We start from the raw sequence: 10,782 nt of genomic DNA, 5'->3' as shown, positions 1-10,782 counted from the left end.
TTCCTATTGTTTAAGCCTCGTAAAATATTCAAAAGTTATTGTCTCCAAAAGTTTTTTTGTCCTGGCCACAGAGTAACGAGGTGTGCAAATTCGCTTTTTTGCAGGAATTAGATAGAATTTGTACAACGAGCCTCTGCATCAACACTTGTAATGTGAATAAGTTATTTCCAAATATTGTTTTGCTGACTGTCAGTGAAATGCTGAATTTCAATCAGGCTGCACCAGAGAGCTGATATGAGGAGTTTATAGTGATGTGGGCGTGACTGCAGCTTAACTCTGCACACCTGGATCTCAAGCACCCCGTCCATCACGTGAGCTCGTTATTAGAATTTACTCTCCATGCCTAAAAAACTGGATATATTTAATGGGGGAAAAAGTGGCTTGGGGCCTGCTAGGATCTAGAATGAGGAAGTGCTCCAGGTATTGAAGACTTAGCAGCCAAATTGATTACATCACTTGATGGATTGGTGAAAAAAAACTTTTTCTCCCCAAAGACTGTAAAATGCTTTTTAAAACTTTTTGAAAAATTTCAAAACCCCACAACTTAACTTCAAAACTTAACTCAACCTGACTGAACTTCCCTTTATTCCTTGCATGTAAATAATGATACAGTATAAATATCTGGAGGCAGAAATCACTCTCCCTGTTGGAGTGCATTTGTTTAGCCACAGAGATCAAACAGCAAATGTCAATGCAGGCTGATCCAGGCGTTCATCGAGGGTTCCGATCTTTTATTGTGACGCCGTCTGCTTCCGACAGACGCTCATCAGATGAGGTAAACTTCCTGCTCTCTCAGAAGAGCCCACAGGTTGTAGTCAGTCCAACCTGAGTCCTCCTGAATCACAGTGGACAGCTGCTCTCCTGGGTTTTATTCAGATATCGTGAGAAATAGCTGTGCACCTCACGTCGTTGGGCGAATGAATCGATTCCTGCGCGTTGACTCAAACTTAAGTTTCACGGATGATTTAAACCTTAAAAGGTTGACGGATGGTTAACTGGGGCAAGAAACCGAATCAGGTCATGTTTGATAGCAACAATCAGTAGTCCTGCGACATCGTATATTCTGAAATATAACTAAATGAAGAAGGCACTGGAAGCTTCCCACTTCAGGAGTATAAATAACAGTGATGGAATGGCAGCTTCGTGATGCCGGTTGGGACTGTGGAGAAGCGGTGGATGGATCTGGCAACCCTCTACCTACTTTAAAATCAATCGCAGCAGAAAACCCACTGTTCTCGGAAGACTGAACTTTTCACCCAAGCGTTCAAGTGGAAAGTTTCAACATAAAGTAGATTCTGACTACAACTTTTGATGGCTAAAAACTTGAACAGCATTTACAGTAATTGAAGTGCTCTGAATGGGGAGGTATAATGAAGTGATGAAGTGCAACGCCACGCTCCGCCGTTTCCCGTGTCGTAGTCGTGAGCGTCGATGAAGGTGTGTTCTCCTCCTGCCTGCTTATCCCATCGCATCAGTAATGTCTTTTTAATGTTTTGCTTCAGTATTCAATTGTAAATAACAGATGATTACACAGTGAATTCCATTAGACGCTTGGAAGTTGTGAAGAAAAGACACCCATGCGTGAAATAGGTTGAAATATTTGTAGTTTGCGTGGCTGAGCGAATAAAGTTGCTTGTCATTTTTACACTAATTGTTGCTGTAAAAGATTTAAAAAAAAAAAACAATTTCTTAAAATGATACTGAATAATTTACTAGCATAAAAGCACCCACACCATTTAAAGAGGAGCCATTATGGCTCTGAGGCTACTTGTGTTTCACAAAATTCTGTTTATTTAGATTTACAGCAGGAAATAATCCGACAGTGTGACCGAATCATTCTTCTACACAGTCTGTTCAGCTCCAGTTTCTGTGCCGATTTAGCTTTTATTCAAATATGACAAACGCAGATTGGTGCAAAGACTTTGCTCGTTAACAACACTTCAGAACACACAAGCGGGCTTCCAAACGCACACACACTCTCTCCCTGTGTATCACTGGTAAGTGCACCCACCTCAGTAAATCACTCTCAGGGGAAACACACCTCTTCAGAATTATCCACCGCACTAGCGAGTGTTCTAGGATGAAGGATGCGGTTTTACTGTTCTAGCAAGAAAGTCTTTGTTGTGTTGTGATAAACTGATGTTCCTCTCCTCCAGTTACCGAGTGCTAAACACAGCTGCTGCTTCTTCTATGGTGTTTTGGTGCGTGACCCCCACAAACTGGTGTGGAGCATAGACCAAAATCCACATCTTGATATGACTGTTTCTTCTTGGTGTCTAAACAGAATCCATGCAGGCCGCTGCCTTGATAGAGGTCACAGCAATTACACACAGGTGTGCTGACAGTGGAACGTACCATTCGTAACTACATCCAGGGAGGAATCACTTTATGGATTCAGTTATAAGGTTTGAGGCTTTATAAGAGGGTCTCATCGAAAAATGGTGTCTCTGTAGATTGCACAGAGTTTGTTTGAGCTTATAAATGTTAAGCCCAACCAAACGCTAATTAGTCAGTAATTTCAGAACAGTTACCAGTCTGTAACAACAACAGTTATGACACCAAACAAACTACAAACAAACTACATCCACCCTGGATGTAGTTAAGAATGTACCATTCTTAACTACATCCAGGGTGGAATCACTTTATGGATTCAGTTATAAGGTTTGAGGCTTTATAAGAGGGTCTCATCGAAAAATGGTGTTTCTGTAGATGGCACAGAGTTTGTTTGGTGTCATAACTGTTGTTGTTACAGACTGGTAACTGTTCTGAAATTACTAACTAATTAGCGTTTGGTTGGGCTTAACATTTATAAGCTCCCAGCCACCAAGGCAGGCCAGATAGACAGGGTTTATGATTGTGCCTGGTGAGTAAAACTAGTGGTGGTGAGATGCGTTGAAAAGTGATTCATTTCTTGAGGTTTTGATTAAACGCTAGAGAAACCTGCTGGAGAATGAAAAAAAAAAAGTTGCGGGGGATATTTTTATGGCCAAAATTATGCCGTGGTTCACAAAGGCTTGATATCTACTCACCGTAGCATGAGCACATAAAAAAACACGCCTCACAACATGAATGAAAACGACATAAATCCCAGGCGAAACGTCTTTGTACGACTGCTCAGGGCTTTCTTTGCACAGATGGAAGTGATGGGGTTCTTTAGCCTGGATACGAGGCAGCGGACGTGATTCTGTTACATCCAACAAAAAAAAACCAACAACCTTCAATATCTTTTTCAAGATATTTCTCCCTTTAACTCTGGGATGAAGCGGTTGTCCTAGCTGTAAAGGAGTCAGTCTCACATATGTATGAAAAGAAAACTGATGAAATTAAAGGTAGAGTCATAATAATTTACCGAGACTTTGTGAAAAGGTATTTGAAGTTCTCTGTGACAGCATGAAATAAGCACAGTGACACAGCAGAAATCATATAACATGGGCAAAATCAAATCGAGTTGCTTCCCAACGTGTTTTTCTAGCCTCTACATGTCAGCTGATGTAACAAATGAACTTCATTTCCCATCAACAACTCGAAGCGACCCACGAGTTTTAGAGGACAGCTGAAATTTGGTAGCGTTCTGCCCAACATGAACCCCTTTCATGAAACAACGGGCGCAAACAGGGCTTCAAACGTCTCTGTGACGTCGAACAAGTCCTGGTGACGGAGCTTCGCCGGGAAGAGCCTGACGTCCTCTGCACAAGCTTCTAAACCTCGGCGTCAAGGGTGACATCTCTTGCTGAGGATGTGCAACTTTGCCTTCTCAGCGGTTTTTGTAAATAAAAGCATCTCCTTTTTTTTTTTTTTTTTGCAACTCGTGCCATTTGAGCTCATTACATAACGCAGATACAAATGAAAACTGCCTGAGTGGAATGAGCAAGTGACGCGTCACCGTTTCAATCTACGCTCTCCGGTCAACTGGAAGTGACCATATTTGGACAAGCTTTGATGAAGAAGGGCCTCTATACATCCTCAGCCGGTCATAGTAATGACATGTCGATCACAGGGTGGCGGCGGCCTAAAGCTTTTTATTGATTTAACTCTAAATGTGGCCAAAATTTACAGAATTATCATAATTCTGAAGTCTTAAGGTGTAAAATTAGTGATTGAGGCTTTAATCTGCCAAAAACAAAACAAAACAAAAAAACAATACATCTGAATTTGATAAATCTTGGCTCATTTTTTTCAACCAGCACAGCCTCAAGTAGAAAGAATAAAGGGGTGAAACTCCCTGAACTGGAAAAGCAGTGGCGGTACTTCATGAGTGGTTACATCTCCTGAGAAGTATTGATTGTTATTGAAAGTTTGTTTTTAGGGGACAGAACTTGTCAAGCGCTAACTAATGAATCCTCCTGTAATTGTTATTGATGTCTGCTTTGTGTCTCTGGAGGGGTCGCTGGAAGACACAGAGGAGGGTGAGGAAGGGCAGCGGACCTTCAACACAGGACACCTTTGGCCGGCTGGGACCCTGACGGGACTGTGGCGATCGATGGAGACAAGGATTCCAGCAACTTTAACCGCCAAACAAGTTGGACGATCAGCGACCATCGATCAGGACGGCGGCAGCGGCAGCAGCAGCGTTTGACCGAGTAAAAGTTCATCTTTTACTTGTTTCTGTGATTTATGTGGCCAGTAGTGAGTGAACTATCACGCTAACACTCTCTCACCACTGGGCACCCTCAATTATTTACCACTTCTCCCTCTCTCACTCTTTCTCTCTCCATCCCTTCTTCGCTCGGTCAATTTACATCCTCCGTCGGCTACCACCTTTTCTCATTTCCTCTTTTATTCGATCAGCTTGGGTCAAACGTTATTTTCCACAGTTTCATGTTGCTACTTGTCCACGTGCATTTCTCAGCAGTTTGCAGCGGCGTTGAGGCCACATTCTGCCTACTTAGCGTGTTCTTTCAGGCTTGTTTTGTACGTTTGCTCAGCAATTACACAGGGAGTTCAGGAGGACACGACGGAAGCGACATACTTTGTAACTCAAAGTTCCTGGATGTTTGTGCTTATAGACGAATGCTAAAAGGTGTACTCTCCTGGTAGACTTAGCAGGGCATGGCCATATTCTCCCGTTAGTACATCTTCACAAACGGCCTGCGGGGATTTTGCATGCACATAGAACACCGCCTCTATATTTACTCTTTAAAAGCCCTGTTCCTTCTGCTTTCAGGATGTTTTTGAGGACCCTGGGCATCACGGCATCTTCTATACAGCGGAGACTCCTCAGTGTTTAAAAACCTGCTTCGTCATTGTGGAACAACCAGTGTACCCCAAGGGTTTTTGTTGTTACATTGCAAAGCATTAAAAACCTGTGACGCTAATGATTAGTGACACTCAAGTTTTAAATACAATTGCATCAGTAAGGTTAATTTCTTTAATATAGCTAACATTTGTCTTATTTAAGACAAGCCATCCATGGAACCTGACTATTCCAACCTTGTGTAAGAATATCAAGGGTCTCAGAGGCTCAGCTGCCTGCCTACACTGGAGACAGACCTCAGAGCTCAGCATCTGTCAATTCCAGCTCAGCGTACCTCACAGGTGCCAGCTCCACTCGCCTTCTTATAAAGCCTTTGTGCATCGATCAAAGCGAAACCGCCTGCCGGGGATTCAAAATGCAATACTGCAGATTTCTGCAAAGTCAAACTGACCAGTCTCTCAACTTACCGTAGGTTCAATATTGTCAGAGAATGTGGGGTGGGGGGAGCTATCGTGCAGGAAACCCAGCAGAGTGAGAGCGTGTGAGGGTGTGCATGTCATTATGTGTGAGTAAATCAGGTGTGTAATTACCAGTGTCAGATGGTCAAGAGGCAGCGCTGCACCAAAATGAGCACAAGGCCACTTAGCGCACCATCAGTGGTTGGTTTCTGCGCCACGGATCAGCGGAGGGCTGCAGTCTCTCCTGTCATCCATCTGTCTTTTCTAAGTGATGAGGTTAAAGATGTTTCCACGGATTGTTGGTTTACTACAGTTGGTGACAGGAGAATCCCAAACCCGTCAGAGCTAATTCCCTCTAAATTGGGACTGAGGTTTGGGGTTTTTTTGGGTGGTTTTTGTTGCAGTTTTGGGGTTTTTGTTGTTGTTGTTGTTGTTGTTGTTGCAGGAAATAGAATGGATGAGTTTCAGAATCAATGGCCATAAAAATAGGAACGTGTTTCCGTCAAGGCTAAGAATTCATGTCACAGTCCTGAGTGAACTGTTGATCTTCAGTTTTGTGCTTCAGATTTTTCAGCTTCTGTGTTTGTGTGTTTATTTCCTGTTTTATTTGGAAATTCCTGACCTCGCTTGACATACTCAGTCTTTGATTCCCTTTCTCACTCTTTTTCTTTGTCTAATCTCTTTCTCCTGTTATTGATTTGTTCTACTTTTGTAGGTTTTCTTCTTTTTTGATCATCTTTTTCTTTTTCTTAGTCTTTGTTTTGATTCACATTTCAAATTTATAAAGTTCCTTTTGTTTTGTTGTTCATTTCTTTAATTTGATTCACAAATGTAGCCAGTTTCTGGGTCCCAATTCTTTATGAATATGAATAAATCTGAATAAATTTAAAATATTAGATTATAATCTCTGGAGATTTTATTCCTAGAACTCAACCCTGCTGTGGGTTGTCCAACCATCAAAGCTTAGTAGTTGATGAATCATATTTGCTGAAAATACAAGTTGAAAGAAAAAAGTTGGCGGGAACAAGACAAATGTGTAAGGTCCATCGAAGTCCATCCATCCATTTTCTACCGCTTAGCCGTTAAGGGTTGCGGCGGCGGGGGGGTGCTGGAGCCTATCCCAGCTAACAACGGGTTCACCCCGTCACAGGGGTCCACAAAAGTTTAACTTTGAAAAAGTAGGATTGTGAACACAGTCATTGTTCTCTCCAACAGCCTGAGCAGCATTTTAACTGCTAGTGACTCACTGTGTGTCTGTGAACAGGCATCCGTGTGTGCTATTTAAGGTGGTGTGGCTGCGGTGCGTGACCTGCCGTGTCTGTCTGATCCTGGGTGGGAGAGGTAATTCTGGCTGAGTGGTCATGACCCTCCCACATAGTGCGGTGGAAGGAAACACAAAGTGAAAGGCACTGAACACAATACCCACTCTTTAATATCAGCAGCTAATGCATCCCCGATAGAAACGCCTGCTGCTGCCGATCGCTTTCATCTTGTGCCCCAAATGATCTGGCGCCATCTTGTCAATAGCACCAACACAGGTGCAGTGTACACTAATATCTTTCTCTCATGGCTTTTAAAGAGACCACCAAAAAAAATCGTAGTTTTCAAGTGTACACTGAAAGATTCCATTTTCAAGTGCTGTTAAAAGTAAAAGGTTGGTCAAAGAGCCACCTTGTGTTATTTCTGATCTAACCAGGGTTCCTTTGTCTGCAGGAACTCCTGACCTGATGTTCAACCTATCGATTTGTGTTGTGTTCCTGCCGATCTGCTTATCTGACCCAGTTTGGCTTCAATCACACTTCTCTGTACTTTCTGTGCTTGTTGCAAATGGACAGGCCAGTAGAGTTTCCTTTTAGGCCAAAAGTAAATTTTTAATGTGGTACATGAAGATACTAACCTAGGCTTCATGGGAAAGTAGAAAGTAAAAAAAAAAAATTGCTAAAATCTGTTAAAACAACTTACATTTCTTAAGAGTGATGGACAGAATTTACGTGATTTGTCGAAAAAAAAAGCCAACAGTTGTTGCTGGATTTGACATGTTTGGGGTTTGTACCTTCTATTTTGGAGGTACTAAGAGAGGCTGAGATAGCATGATGAAAGCTATCATGACGTGACCTTTATCTTCTTGAATTTAAAGGTCATTTTTAGATCGGACACAACATGTTTCTCAGTTTGGGAAGAAGATTTTCAGGCTGTCAAATCCATCATGTTTCCACGCATCTAATGTCACAGCTTTGAGGAAAATGTCCTTGAACCATATGGTTTCTCTCAAACTAGAGGACAGTTCAAGAAAGACTTGTCGTCGCCTCAAGCATATCTGCTTAATGAGAGAAAAACAGTATTCATGAATATAAGTGATAATCAATGCCGTTCAATTCTATTTAACCTACAGCATAGCGTTATATTATCCTAGCCACTGTTTAAGTCATTCATTTTGAGCAAACTGGTCAGGCTTTTTACTGCACTTCATGTCATTTTATTTTGGAGAACCTGTAGAAATGCTTCTTAAGACTGCACCCAGTTTAAATTACAGTTTCTGCCTGAAACAGTGAGGAACTTTGGCACAAAGCTAAGTGCCCCTGATGCAGGTTGTTAACCCAGATCTTCACACACATCGATACAGAGGGTTGTACTTCACAAGTCTGCACACTGACAGCCGATACCCGGCCTTGGCTGTTTTTCCTCCCCTCATTTTGCTCGGTGTTAACACAAAGACATTAACCACAAAACAGCCTTTTTATTAGAGAGAGCATCAATCTTAAAGGAACAAACCAACTTGTTTGCCATCCTCCCCAGAGGTACTCTTTTGTCCTGTGTGTTGCATGAGAGAACTGAGACCAGCGCAGCTAGTTAGCGTAGCTCAGTGAATGGTAGTGAATGTGCAGTGATAGCATATCTGTCAAAGGTCATCCAATAGATCAGGTTTGGGATCTTTGAGGTCCTTTTGTCCAGAAGCAGCTGTTATCATCCTCTCTTGCAGAGTCGGCTGTGCTTAGTAGTAGCAGTTGTTATTATATTAAAGCAAGGAAAAGGCCATTTTGGAGAAAAGTGTATTTGAAGAATTTTGACAGAGGTAACCCTTCCCACCCATTAGCATTCTTTGTGCTGAGCTAACCAGCAGTTAGCTGGTCTCTGTGGGCCTCAGCACCTTAATGCATATACACAGGAGAGAAGAGTATCTATCTTATCTGGCTCTGGGGAAAAGGGACACTAACTAAATAACCACTTCCCAAATGGTGTGTGTTTTCCTCCAAAGCAGCAGCTCAGTCCTACACCTACTTACACTCACTTGTGTCCTCTCATCTACTTTTGTGCAATCCTTTTCCTTCAGTCCATTGCCTCTGAAATGCTATGACACCTAAAAGAAAAAAAAAAAAATTTCTCTGACTCATCAGCACTGTTAGTAGGTTTCCTAGAATGTAAAAGTCTTACACAGAGCTCTAAAGTGAATGGCCTTGGAGGCAGAACACATCGATACAAACCAGAGAGAGCTGATCCAACATGATGCCGTGTGCACGGTGAGCAAAATTTGATACTGGAGAATCCATTAAAAATTGACTAAACGCCATCAATAAACCTTTAGAGAACCGTGGAGTCCTTGCAACAAAAACAGAACCTAAATCTCTCCTGGTGAACCTTGCACAGATGGACCACTAGTACTCACATGGTACTACGCTCAAGATTCCAGCCATGTGTGAGCACACTCACATGCACCGTCCTTCTGGTTATTCATGAGTTTATGTGTCTGTCCAGAGGGAAAGAAAATCCCAGAGGATGTGGGAAGAGTTGCAGGAACAATTTTAAAAGTGAAGTGTGTGTAGCATTCACACAATTTGACACACTGGGAGTTGCTGCTTCTCTCTCCTCCTCTACCTCGCCCTGGAGGTTTGTCATCTAGATTTGGAGGATAGTGTTCTATTATTAGACAAGGGCTTTCCTGATCAGTACAGATGAATGTGTGTGTGTGTGTGTATGTGCGTGGGGGGGGGGGTGATCTGATGATCCTTGGAAATGCAGTCAAGCAAATGTCGTATTTGGAAACTTCAGAAAAGAAGCATTTGACTTTCCACATATTGATCGTGCAGTTTGTGTTAGCATGCTGTTTATAGAGTGTGTTGGTGTCTACGTACAGTCACAAAGCTCTTCCTTTTTCTTGCTGTTGCACTGGGAAGCATGGTAGACTATCACGTCTCCTTTGCTTTATCCTCTGTAAGAGAAACAGACACATTTACTGTACTTGCACGTCAATGCAAACACCTTCTCTGTACTGGCTGTGATTTAGTCTGCATGTTTGCTCTTCATCCAAGCTCTCTGTCCCCCAGAGCGCTGAGCTGTGCACTCTTAACAGCACCAGGTGTGTGTGCGTGTTGATATGAAGTACAACAGGTGTGTTAGAAGCCGATGACTTGTGACACGGCCCAGATACCAGATGCTGGTGTCACGTGGCTGTATCCAGCTGGATGGCTTACAAACCAGCTGGTCAGATGTGGAAGCTTAACAGGTCCTGCAATTAACCTACAAATGTAGCAGAGAGCAGAGGTCACTCTTGGCTCTGTGTGTGCCCAGCCCATGTCGGCTTCTACTCTCATTGGTTTTTGGAGGAAAAATAGCTGACAGGTACAGTTTAATTTGCCTTGTCTGGGTTAAGTAGAGCTAATCTGGCTGTGGATCGTGAAAGTGACTTGTCTTGTGTGACTTGATCAATTTTATCTCCACAAAGATAATAATGTCCAGTTTTCATTAACAGTATCATGCAGTATTAATATAACATGTTGATTAATGAGGTTAATCTGTAATATTCTGCAGAGTTCCCAGTAATCGGCTATTTGCTGTTAAAACATGCACTGGATTCGTTCCAGTTTAACACAGAACAATTATACCAGCCACAATTTATATTATTATTATTGTCTTATTCACTGGACATCTCGATTAAGTGGCAATACTGTCCCCGCCGTGAGAAACAGCTCAAACAGACAACAACCAACCCAACGTAACATAACGAAAGGGAAATAAATCAGGCTTTGCTGTCCTCCTCTGCTGCTGTTTCTGGGACCTGTGGTTCACCAACCAGACGCTGCCACGCTGAACTCTGTGGAGCATCACCTTTCTTGTCGGCTCCTGAGGAGAAGC

General features: G+C 42.5%; 1 long non-coding RNA gene across 1 annotated transcript; it reads left to right on the top strand.

Moving 5' to 3' along the window:
- The first annotated feature begins 984 nt into the window (after positions 1-984).
- LOC147245331 (uncharacterized) lies at positions 985-6,550 on the top strand. The gene is made up of 3 exons (XR_015110119.1): positions 985-1,437; positions 4,382-4,580; positions 5,165-6,550. It is a non-coding gene; the product is annotated as an uncharacterized LOC147245331 (long non-coding RNA).
- The last annotated feature ends 4,232 nt before the right edge of the window (positions 6,551-10,782 follow it).

Source organism: Aulostomus chinensis, chromosome 18, assembly GCF_037954235.1.
Source record: "Aulostomus chinensis isolate RoL2024-O1b breed Wild chromosome 18, RoL_Achi_v1.0, whole genome shotgun sequence".
In the NCBI taxonomy this organism is placed as follows: Eukaryota; Metazoa; Chordata; class Actinopteri; order Syngnathiformes; family Aulostomidae; genus Aulostomus; species Aulostomus chinensis.
This window is presented reverse-complemented; position numbering and strand designations above follow the sequence as displayed.